The sequence below is a fragment of the Cherax quadricarinatus genome, chromosome 16 (genome assembly GCF_038502225.1).
Source record: "Cherax quadricarinatus isolate ZL_2023a chromosome 16, ASM3850222v1, whole genome shotgun sequence".
Taxonomy (NCBI): Eukaryota; Metazoa; Arthropoda; class Malacostraca; order Decapoda; family Parastacidae; genus Cherax; species Cherax quadricarinatus.
The window spans coordinates 45357876-45371627 of NC_091307.1; positions in this window are offsets into that span (position 1 = coordinate 45357876).

A 13752-nucleotide genomic window follows, 5' to 3' on the forward strand; every position below is an offset into this window, starting at 1 on the left:
CCCTCCAGGTCGGCAACTTCACTTGCCCTGAAAGGTGCTGTCAGTGTGCAGCAATATTCCAGCCTAGATAGAACAAGTGACCTGAAGAGTGTCATCATGGGCTTGGCCTCCCTAGTTTTGAAGGTTCTCATTATCCATCCTGTCATTTTTCTAGCAGATGCGATTGATACAATGTTATGGTCCTTGAAGGTGAGATCCTCCAACGTGATCACTCCCAGGTCTTTGACGTTGGTGTTTCGCTCTATTTTGTGGCCAGAATTTGTTTTGTACTCTGATGAAGATTTAATTTCCTCATGTTTACCATGTTTACTCTAATATCAACCTTGACCTAAAACGCTTTCTTGATAGTTGTGACAGAACCCACAGGCATAACACCAGACACAAACATCTCTACGACATTCCCCGTGTCCAACTAAACCTTTACAAAAATTCAATGTATGTCAAAGGCCCTAAAATCTGGAATACCCTACCTGAGAACTCTAGAACTGCAGACACATTCATCACCTTCAAAACTACCATTAGAAAACATCTCATCTCCCTGATACACCCCGTCAACTAACTACACGAATACCACCTGGTGGTTCACACTTACACTCACTCACTCATTTGACCATAAACAGAAATATTAATCTCAATCTTAAAATAATGAATCCTGTGATACTTCAATACTGAAACTAAGTACTGTGCCAAAACAAAAACATTCACATTGCTAAACGCACAAACTAGTATTTAGTCACTTAGCCATAATACCAACTTACCTCATAATTTGTAATATTTTACAATTAAGAATAAAGCTAAGTCTGCCCGAAATGCCTAGTTCTAGTGGTACACTCTGTAATCACTATTTTACTACATGTAAACCACACAATAACCAAATTTCTGTAAACTCAGCATTGTAATCCTTATAGAGAATAAACTTTGAATTTGAATTTGAATTGAATTAACACACTGAACTCAGTATTAGAATGTTAAGAATTGAACCAGACACTGTCACAATGAATCTTACTAAATGTCTAAAAGTAAATACACACAGATCTAAATGGATTATGAAAACATGAAATTATATTAAGTTTTATAACCTGCATGAACTGTATCACTGTAGACAAGAGCATTTAACCCCTCTATGGAAGATGTGTTCATTTAATATCACATACCTGCAAGTCCCTCCCAAGAAGCTCATTGCTAGTAATCCCTTCCTTAAATCACTTGTTAAAGCAACTGCTCAAGAAATTTCTGGCCTAGCTGGTAGTAATAAGTTATCACAAGTTATATACACTGATGGATCTAAACACGAGTCTTCTGGCAGGGCTGCATCTGCTCTTGTTGCCACTTCCCTAGTTAAAAACGATAATAAATTTGTAGAACTAGGCTTAAGAATTAGCAACTGCGTGTCTACACTGCTTAATTGTTTGCAATCCTAATGGCGCTAAAGCTAACTTATGACACTGAGCTTGACTCTATGATCATTATTGATTCTTTGTCAACATTGAAGGCTCTTACTTGACTCATACGACTCCGACAACATGCACATTGGAGAAGCCAGGTATAGATACTAAAAAATCAAGGAAAAAGGAATTAATGTACAATTGCTGTGGATCCCATCACACATTGGATTACTCCTTCTTGATAAAGTTGATATGTTAGCCAAGAAGAGTTCCCTGACCTGGAGTTTACCTGAAGGAGAATGTAGAATATAACTTTGGTATATCTGTGTCTAGCATTAGGAATAATATTAGGAGAGAGTAGATCTGTAACCCATTATGATAACATGACGCAGATAAGTATATTTAGGTTAGGTAAGGTTCGTCAGGAAACAGGACAAATGTTTCCTGACGCGGGTCTTAGTCAGATGATGACCCGCCTTTGGAGCTTTTGGTCATCTGACCGAGGCCTTCCGCTGGCTTACCGGTCCACCCCTTTAAAAATTATGGTCATTTATAACCTATAAGTATATTTATGAATCAACTTGCAATGTGAACAGATTGACTGATGTTGTAGTGGCCAGACTTAAGCTTGGTTACAAGTACTTTTGGCAGTTTGGGAGACACACAGATGATCAAACTAAATGCAAATTATGTGGTCCGGCATATGGTCACTGTCTTGAACACTATGTGCTTAACTGTTCACTTATTGAGGAATATAGAGATAGACAGTATAATAACCTATGTGACATATCAAGATATCTTATTAATGAAAATAAGATACCAGAGATACTGCGCAAATTTCCTAAATTTGCTTGTAACAGATAAGTGAACTGCAGATGTAGATATAAACCCACATGTACACCTGTACACGGGCGAGGATAGAACCCGCGATCAGAGAGTCTCAAAACTCCAGACCGTCCGTAGTATGGTTTGTTTGCAATCGTGACATTACGATTTCGTGAGTTATCCACATGCTCTTGCGCTACCGTCCGCAGGATGGATATGGGGTGCACAATAAACTAGCCACTTCGTTGGCAAAATCTAATCTTTTACTACACTGTTCCATATCAGTTCTCCTGACATGCATGGGTCAAAGGGGATTCCCAGATATTTTACTGAGGAAACTGAAGTGATGGGCTCCCCATTACACCGAACATAAAAATTATTTACCCTTCTCAGTTTATGTTTCGTGCCGAAGAGTATGACTTCCGTTTTTCCGAGGTGTAACGATAGTTTGTTGTACACTAACCATCTGCTGCAGGATTCCAGTTCCAGTGTTATTACATTAGCTATATCTTTTTTCTTCACCTGCCACTAACAGAGCACTGTCATTTGCATATAGTAAGAGTTTGCAATGACAATGATGGGCATGTCGTTTACATAACATAGGAATAATAAGAGACCCAGAATACTCCCTTGGGGAACTCCACACGCAATCGGCAGGGGTTCTGATTTTGTTCTGTTGATGTTGACAATTTGTGTCCTGTTGCTAAGGTAGGACTTAAACCAGTCTACGGAGCCATTGCCGATAACTTGAAATTTCTTTCATAATATAGTATGGTTGATAGTATCGATGGCCTTTTGCAAGTCTATGAGGTTCTCTGTCGACATTTCACTTCTCATGTAATCCATCAGATTAATTAGGGAGGTGTCGGTTGAGTAAGATCTCCAGAAGCTTGAATGGTAACTATGGAGAATGTTGTTGTCATTAAGATACTTAACTACTTTACAGTACACCGCCCTCTCTAGAATTTTGGGTATTACACTGAGTACTAACAAGCTTCAGACCTACTATTTTTCTTGAAGATAGGAGTAACTCTGGCCTCCTTGAAACCCTCCGGTACGGTATTAGTGGTGATTGACAAATTTATTATGTAAGCTGTGGAAAATACTGTATATATTTTCCAGAAATACAGCAGTTATATGTAAATAGATGGCCATACTGTATTTAATAAAAATTACGTTATAAAAAATGGGAAACTGCACCTGCGCAGACGAGACTCGCCATTGTGTTTTGAATGAGCCAAGAAAACGTTAGTGAAAATAAGAAGAATTTTCATGCTCTAGAGGTAAAATTGGGCTGACACCTCTCAAATAGGAGGCGAAATTGTTGGATGTGCATTCCTGCATAACTTGAGATATCAGACGACTCGACAAGACAACTCCAGGAACCTCAGATAAGCGATCTAGATTTGTGTTATAATTCTGGCCAGTATTTTCATAAATTTAGTTAGTGAGGTTTTCTGAGTATGATACACCTTAATCTCCAGTCAAATTGGTGAGTAATATTAAGATATATTCTCCTTCTGTTATGTAAATGTGTGTATATATAATCACTTTTTAATTTTAATATACAGTCCACAAATTTATATATTTTTTTTTATTTTTTTTATTATCACACTGGCCGATTCCCACCAAGGCAGGGTGGCCCGAAAAAGAAAAACTTTCACCATCATTCACTCCATCACTGTCTTGCCAGAAGGGTGCTTTACACTACAGTTTTTAAACTGCAACATTAACACCCCTCCTTCAGAGGAATGCAGAGGAGAGAGAGAGATTTTGGGGAGATGTTAAGTGAATGTATAGGAGCCTTTGAACCAAGTGAGAGAGTAATTGTGGTAGGGGACCTGAATGCTAAAGTAGGAGAAACTTTTAGAGAGGGTGTGGTAGGTAAGTTTGGGGTGCCAGGTGTAAATGATAATGGGAGCCCTTTGATTGAACTTTGTATAGAAAGGGGTTTAGTTATAGGTAATACATATTTTAAGAAAAAGAGGATAAATAAGTATACAAGATATGATGTAGGGCGAAATGACAGTAGTTTGTTGGATTATGTATTGGTAGATAAAAGACTGTTGAGTAGACTTCAGGATGTACATGTTTATAGAGGGGCCACAGATATATCAGATCACTTTCTAGTTGTAGCTACACTGAGAGTAAAAGGTAGATGGGATACAAGGAGAATAGAAGCATCAGGGAAGAGAGAGGTGAAGGTTTATAAACTAAAAGAGGAGGCAGTTAGGGTAAAATATAAACAGCTATTGGAGGATAGATGGGCTAATGAGAGCATAGGCAATGGGGTCGAAGAGGTATGGGGTAGGTTTAAAAATGTAGTGTTAGAGAGTTCAGCAGAAGTTTGTGGTTACAGGAAAGTGGGTGCGGGAGGGAAGAGGAGCGATTGGTGGAATGATGATGTGAAGAGAGTAATAAGGGAGAAAAAATTAGCATATGAGAAGTTTTTACAAAGTAGAAGTGATGCAAGGAGGGAAGAGTACATGGAGAAAAAGAGAGAGGTTAAGAGAGTGGTGAAGCAATGTAAAAAGAGAGCAAATGAGAGAGTGGGTGAGATGTTATCAACAAATTTTGTTGAAAATAAGAAAAAGTTTTGGAGTGAGATTAACAAGTTAAGAAAGCCTAGAGAACAAATGGATTTGTCAGTTAAAAATAGGAGAGGAGAGTTATTAAATGGAGAGTTAGAGGTATTGGGAAGATGGAGGGAATATTTTGAGGAATTGTTAAATGCTGATGAAGATAGGGAAGCTGTGATTTCGTGTATAGGGCAAGGAGGAACAACATCTTGTAGGAGTGAGGAAGAGCCAGTTGTGAGTGTGGGGGAAGTTCGTGAGGCAGTAGGTAAAATGAAAGGGGGTAAGGCAGCCGGGATTGATGGGATAAAGATAGAAATGTTAAAAGCAGGTGGGGATATAGTTTTGGAGTGGTTGGTGCAATTATTTAATAAATGTATGGAAGAGGGTAAGGTACCTAGGGATTGGCAGAGAGCATGCATAGTTCCTTTGTATAAAGGCAAAGGGGATAAAAGAGAGTGCAAAAATTATAGGGGGATAAGTCTGTTGAGTATACCTGGCAAAGTGTATGGTAGAGTTATTATTGAAAGAATTAAGAGTAAGACGGAGAATAGGATAGCAGATGAACAAGGAGGCTTTAGGAAAGGTAGGGGGTGTGTGGACCAGGTGTTTACAGTGAAACATATAAGTGAACAGTATTTAGATAAGGCTAAAGAGGTCTTTGTGGCATTTATGGATTTGGAAAAGGCGTATGACAGGGTGGATAGGGGGGCAATGTGGCAGATGTTGCAGGTGTATGGTGTAGGAGGTAGGTTACTGAAAGCAGTGAAGAGTTTTTACGAGGATAGTGAGGCTCAAGTTAGAGTATGTAGGAAAGAGGGAAATTATTTCCCAGTAAAAGTAGGCCTTAGACAAGGATGTGTGATGTCACCGTGGTTGTTTAATATATTTATAGATGGGGTTGTAAGAGAAGTAAATGCGAGGGTCTTGGCAAGAGGCGTGGAGTTAAAAGATAAAGAATAACACATAAAGTGGGAGTTGTCACAGTTGCTCTTTGCTGATGACACTGTGCTCTTGGGAGATTCTGAAGAGAAGTTGCAGAGATTGGTGGATGAATTTGGTAGGGTGTGCAAAAGAAGAAAATTGAAAGTGAATACAGGAAAGAGTAAGGTTATGAGGATAACAAAAAGATTAGGTGATGAAAGATTGGATATCAGATTGGAGGGAGAGAGTATGGAGGAGGTGAATGTATTCAGATATTTGGGAGTGGACGTGTCAGCGGATGGGTCTATGAAAGATGAGGTGAATCATAGAATTGATGAGGGGAAAAGGGTGAGTGGTGCACTTAGGAGTCTGTGGAGACAAAGAACTTTGTCCTTGGAGGCAAAGAGGGGAATGTATGAGAGTATAGTTTTACCAACGCTCTTATATGGGTGTGAAGCGTGGGTGATGAATGTTGCAGCGAGGAGAAGGCTGGAGGCAGTGGAGATGTCATGTCTGAGAGCAATGTGTGGTGTGAATATAATGCAGAGAATTCGTAGTTTGGAAGTTAGGAGGAGGTGCGGGATTAACAAAACTGTTGTCCAGAGGGCTGAGGAAGGGTTGTTGAGGTGGTTCGGACATGTGGAGAGAATGAAGCGAAACAGAATAACTTCAAGAGTGTATCAGTCTGTAGTGGAAGGAAGGCGGGGTAGGGGTCGGCCTAGGAAAGGTTGGAGGGAGGGGGTAAAGAAGGTTTTGTGTGCGAAGGGCTTGGACTTCCAGCAGGCATGCGTGAGCGTGTTTGATAGGAGTGAATGGAGACAAATGGTTTTTAATACTTGACGTGCTGTTGGAGTGTGAGCAAAGTAACATTTATGAAGGGGTTCAGGGAAACCGGCAGGCCGGACTTGAGTCCTGGAGATGGGAAGTACAGTGCCTGCACTCTGAAGGAGGGGTGTTAATGTTGCAGTTTAAAAACTGTAGTGTAAAGCACCCTTCTGGCAAGACAGTGATGGAGTGAATGATGGTGAAAGTTTTTCTTTTTCGGGCCACCCTGCCTTGGTGGGAATCGGCCAGTGTGATAATAAAAAAAAATATATATATATATATATATTATATATATAATATATATATATATATATATATATATATATATATATATATATATATATATATATATATATATATATATATAATCACAGTTCAACATCATTTACTCCCATCACCGTTCAACACATCATTTACTCTGGTAGGTAAGACACATAGGCAACATTTAGGCAACTTTATTCCGAAACGTTTCGCCTACACAGTAGGCCTCTCCAGTCGAGTACAAAAAGTAGACAGGAGCAGTAGAGATGTGAAGACGATGTAATCAGTACATCACCCTTGAAGTCGTAGATTTTGGAACAACTTCTCCAGGCTGAGGGACTGACAACCTCAAATCTACGACTTCAAGGTTGATTGACTGGTTACATCGTCTTCACATCTCTACTGCTCCCGCCTACTTTCTGTACTCGACTGAAGAACCCTACTGTGTAGGCGAAACGTTTCGGAAAAAAGTTGCCTAAATGTGTCTTACCTACCAACCTGTCGGTATTGTATACCATTTTGATATTCACATTTACTCTCCCATCACAGTCCAACACCCTTTACTCTCCCATCACAGTCCAGCACCCTTTACTCTCCCATCACAGTCTAACACCCTTTACTCTCCCATCACAGTCCAACACCCTTTACTCTCCCATCACAGTCCAACACCCTTTACTCTCCCATCACAGTCCAACACCCTTTACTCTCCCATCACAGTCCAACACCCTTTACTCTCCCATCACAGTCCAACACCCTTTACTCTCCCATCACAGTCCAACACCCTTTACTCTCCCATCACAGTCCAACACCCTTTACTCTCCCATCACAGTCTAACACCCTTTACTCTCCCATCACAGTCCAACACCCTTTACTCTCCCATCACAGTCCAACACCCTTTACTCTCCCATCACAGTCCAACATCCTTTACTCTCCCATCACAGTCCAACACCCTTTACTCTCCCATCACAGTCTAACACCCTTTACTCTCCCATCACAGTCCAACACCCTTTACTCTCCCATCACAGTCCAGCACCCTTTACTCTCCCATCACAGTCCAACACCCTTTACTCTCCCATCACAGTCTAACACCCTTTACTCTCCCATCACAGTCTAACACCCTTTACTCTCCCATCACAGTCCAACACCCTTTACTCTCCCATCACAGTCTAACACCCTTTACTCTCCCATCACAGTCCAACACCCTTTACTCTCCCATCACAGTCCAGCACCCTTTACTCTCCCATCACAGTCCAACACCCTTTACTCTCCCATCACAGTCCAACATCCTTTACTCTCCCATCACAGTCCAATACCCTTTACTCTCCCATCACAGTCCAACACCCTTTACTCTCCCATCACAGTCCAACACCCTTTATTCTCCCATCACAGTCCAACACCCTTTACTCTCCCATCACTCTTCAACACCCTTTACTTTCCCATCACAGTCCAGCACCCTTTACTCTCCCATCACAGTCCAACACCCTTTACTCTCCCATCACAGTCCAACATCCTTTACTCTCCCATCACAGTCCAATACCCTTTACTCTCCCATCACAGTCCAACACCCTTTACTCTCCCATCACAGTCCAACACCCTTTATTCTCCCATCACAGTCCAACACCCTTTACTCTCCCATCACTCTTCAACACCCTTTACTTTCCCATCACAGTCCAACACATCCTTTACTCTCCCATCACAATCCAAAACATTATTTACTCTCCCAGAGCAGTCCAAAACCCATCCTATACCCTCCCAAAACACTACATCACCCATCCTATACTCTTTTAAAACATTCCAACATCCTCCCTATATTCTCCCAAAGCACGCAAACATACTCTACCAGACGACTCCGTCACCCATCCTTTACTTTCCCAGAGCACACCCACACTCATCCTATACTCTCCCAAATCACTCCATCACCCATCCTGCACTCTACCAAGACAAAATCATTAACTATTCCTGTACTTTATTCCAACTTCGTCACTCATTTGAATCTTAATTCATTCTAAGTTTCCCATTTTTACCCTACTTACTGGGTCATTTATTTTTTTCATACTTCCTGTAAATTTCCGTCCTTTGTACACTTAATTCTTTATATTTTCCTTGTTTCATTCTCACTCATTTCATATTCGCATTCTTCAAATTCACTTTCAACTTTCTCTTTGTGTTTTTACTTATTCATACACTAAATTTCATCAGACTCACTTCTTTTAGACGCAACCCTTCACACTCGCTCCTTTCTCTCCTTACCTTCATATTCACTTTCATTCCTTACCTTCATATTCACTTCCTTCACTTGTGGTGCAACATTCAGCTTCGATCTCATCGTTACTTCTCCCGAGAATGATATTCCGAGAGTAATTAATCATCATCATCAGACATTTCCTCAAAATATTCTCTTTATCTCTCTAAAACCTCTTGACCCGCAAGTTTCATGGCGTACTGAAATATATTGTGGCCTAATTCATCACGGTTCATCACAACATAGTGTCGGAGATATTAACAACAGAGTCGTCCTGGCCAGGTTACAGCAGCGACGTCCAGCGACTTTCAGGTGATCATCACCGAAAGTTTTTTTTTTTTGGTGTGTGTGTGTGTGTGTGTGTGTGTGTGTGTGTGTGTGTGTGTGTGTGTGTGTGTGTGTGGGCGCGCGCGTGCGCGCATTTAGGGTTCTGTGCGTGATTTGCAGTCACAAAAGACGTGTAACAAAAGAAGTAATATTTATTACAGTTTTTTCATGGAGGTTGACAATTAGATTAAGACTCGGAGAGTCACTTTCAATACAACGTAAAGACACACTTTTTCTGCTACATAACTGAAAAAATATATATTAATAAGGATACATAGTGTGACGTAAGCAGGACTAAAATTTCCATTGAATAATGATATCTGGGGATCTTGGTGCACATTCACGGCTTTCTTGGTGGGTATAATTTTAAGACAGACCTCTTCGTATATCCTCCTGTAATTCTCCATCAGGAAAGTCTCGACCGTAGTTAGAAAAGACAATTCCAATCCAGAATTTTCGCCTGGGACCTCCGTAAAGTGGGGAAGGCAAGACATCCAGTAGACAGACGGATAAATTCGTGGACATAAGATCCTGAGGAGGGACTAATGTAGGAAGCTAGAGGTGAGGATACTGAGAGAGACGAGGCAAGCCTTTGTGAAGCGAAGGGGAGACGCACAGGAGGGTACATATGTTAATGTTAATACAGGTGGTTTAGACCAAGGCCCCTTCCTTGGTAAGTGTAGTAACAACATTGTTAAAGTCGCTAGTGAAAAGTGGATTCAACAATTTGAATTTCTGACTACAAAAATCCTGTATTTATAATCTGTAAAGTTATTATAGGAGACACTGTTGAATAAAGAAATGGACGAAGAGATGCATTTACATAGACTATAAGAAAATCTTTGCTAGTGCTATCAGAGATACGAAGGTCACTGGGTTATATGCAGTGATACTAGAAATGTAAACGTTACGCTTATAAATAGTAACACCAGAGCTGCAAAGATCACTATATTATACCTAGTAAAATTAGAAAAGCAAATATCACTAAATAACAGAAAAAGGCACAATACCGTGACTGGAACGATACACGAAAAACCTGCACATAGAAGAGAAGAGCTTACGATGACGTTTCGGTCCGACTTGGACCATTTACAAAGTCACACTAACGAGAAGTAGAGCAGGACGGGTATATATAGGCAGGAAGAGGTAGTGGTGGTAGTAGTAGTAACAGTAGTAGTAGTAGTGGTAGTAGTAATGGCGGAGATGGAAGGAAGTAGAAATGGGGAAGTAAGGACGAGGAGCCAGTCAAATACAAAGAAAGAGGAGCACGGCCATGGAGCTAGGTGCCCACAGAGGGAGAGCAAGAACACAGAAGTGGAGGGAGGGGAAAATAATGAAATAAAATAAAGAAGGAACAGAAACACAACACAGAAGAAAGAAAGACAACCCAGAAGAGAAAAAAGAGGAAAGAGGAAAAGGGAAGAGGGGGAAGAAGAAAAAATGAGGAATCAGGTTAAGTCACGGGTGTTCTGAAGTCTGGAACATTTTACAATGTAGTGGGAGAGGAAGGCATCTACAGAGACGAAGCTAGGACTAAGATTCATACAAGGAAAGTTGTGTATTAGAGAGGATACAACAAGACGGCGACTGTTAAAGTTGGAAGTAGGGAAGACAGTTTTAGCAGAAGACCAGTCTATAGGATGGCTGTGATCTCTGACGTGACAGAAGAGATCATTGTTAATGTCGGCAAGCCTAACACTATTTTTGTGCTCACTCCCTTCCATTAAATTTAAAGCTGAATGGGAATGCAATTCCCTGCTTCCTTTCCTTGATGTCCACGTCCACCGCTCAGAATCAGGTTTTTCCCCCTCCGCCCACCGCAAACCCATGCACAGTGGCATGCACATTCACCACCCTTCCCATCATGCCCCCCTGTCAAGAAAAGTGTTCCTATCTCCCTCCTTCTCCATGCCCTCCGCATCTGTGATCCTCAGTTCCCTCCAGCAGAAACTTCAGACTTCAGAACACCCGTGACTTAACCTGATTCCTCCTTTTTCCTTCTTCTTCCCCTTTCCTCTTTCCTTTTTTCTCTTCTGGGTTGTCTTTCTTCTGTCTTGTGTTTCTGTTCCTTCTTTATTTTATTTCATTATTTTCCCCTCCCCCCACCTCTGTGTTCTTGCTCTCCCTCGTCCTTATTTCCCCATTTCTACTTCCTTCCATCTCCGCCACTACTACTACTACTACTACTACCTCTTCCTGCCTATATATAGCCGTCCTGCTCTACTTCTCGTTAGTGTGACTTTATAAATTGTCCAAGTCGGACCGAAACGTCGTCGTAAGCTCCTCTCTTCAATGTGCGGGTTATTTGTGTATCAAATATCACTTTTTTATATATAGTAATATTAAGGATACAACGATAACCCTGTTATGCATAACAGTATCAGAGATATAAATATTAATGCTTATACATAATAACACCGATGATGGGAAGATCACAATGTTTGACACAGTAATACCAGAAATTAATGGATAAGGAAGATACACACAGAAACACACAGACGTCACACTTTAACATGAAAGAAAATGCACGGAAACTCAAATTAGAACACAAAAATCTATGACATTTAAATACACGACTAAAATAAACAATAAGTGGCCTCCTCATGGTGGTCTAGGTAGAGGAGTTCTTCTCTGTCCGGACTACGTTTCTAGTCTTCCCGGGCGGATGTATTTACTGGGCGCAGATTTCTGTGTGTCCTCTCCTGTAATTACATCCATTTGTATATATGATATTAGAACACTTGTGTTCTAATATCATACATGGGGAGTGCTTCATGGGGTTGCCGCATTTGTCAAGTTAAGTTCCTCTCTGAGGAAATGCTGTGTTTGGGGTTCACAGCTCTCAACGTCTCCCTCAAATGGAGTTCAAATCCAGTTTTTCCTTTCATTATATGATAATATTTTGCTAAATAAGTGTAAGTATAGAACACATTTTCACACATCAAGGAGTGCAAAGACTGATAGATCCGTTGTAACGTGAAAAGTTTGCTCTGTAAAATTTCTTGTTAACTGCACTCTGCATCGCCTTGTTTTCATACTCGTAACGAAAGTGCACAATGTTACTGAGACCTGATGTTGTAGTTAATTATTCAACATTCACTTTTCTGACTTCGCAACACTTAACTAAGTACAAGCCATTTAGAATAACTTTAACATGTTTCTCTCAAAGTTTATTAAAGGTTGTTATTTACACATACTTATTTGTCAACACTTTCATGTACGAGCAAACATTCAGCCTCTTGAATTTCAACAAGCAAAAGATTCCAAATTGATTTTGTGATTAGTAAAAGGACACATGTTGCTGGTCGTGGTAGTTGTGGTGGTGGAGGTAGTGGTGATGGTGCTGGTAGTATTAATAGCAGTAGAAGTTGTAGTAGTACCAGTAGTAGTAGCAGTAGTAGAAGAGGTAGAGGTAACTCTTGGTTGCTGTGTAATGTTAATTTTTTTAAGGGGAACTCGTCCTAATATTGAAGATGACTAAAGTTATTTTCGATTTAATCGTCATTTGAAACACTATTAAACAGAATAAAGGCAGCTTCGTCATCTCTGAAATAGCACGAGTCCTCCTTAGAACATTTGACTCCATCACATAGCAACGAAGACTTACACCTGCTATTACTACTGTTACTATTAGTACTACTAACACCACCACCAATATCATGGACCTGCTATTGCCTTTTCACATTATTTTGTTACATATACTGTAAATAACCTCTGTGTCCTTCAGTTATTTGTATAAATTTAACAAAGCAATAATACGTCTGCTTAGTTGCACATGTGTCCTTTTACCTAACATATTCTCGGTATTCTACCAACATTATTACAGAATTAACGATTTGTCCTCAATTCTGCAGATAGAAATTAAACAAAATATCCCAACATGGATAAACTAGACTCAGAAACCGTGCCATGAAAGGTACTCAGAAGCTGCTCTCCAAATTGTAAATATGCTGAAGATTGAGACACTTATGCAGCATATGGGAATCTTTATTCAGGAAACGTTTCGCCACACAGTGGCTTCATCAGTCCAATACAAAGAGGAAGGCGTAAGGAGAGGAGGAGTATGAGGTAATCAGTCCCTCAGCCTGGAGTCGATGTGTTCAGTCCATCAATCTTGTAGAATGTACAGCATAGGGCCGTAGACGTGGCTTATATACTGTAGTGAGGTGAGATGAAGCAGGCGGAGGCGGGGTCATAGTGGTACCATCCACTAGTCGAAGTAGGTCTTCGTCCAAAGGTTGAACAAGTGTTGAAGAATATTTTGTAACAAGATCCCATGATGCTGCAGTGTCTGACAGTTGTGATGAATGGTTTGAAAATCCGACAAGTTGAAGATTGAGACACTTATGCAGCATATGGGAATCTTTATTCAGGAAACGTTTCGCCA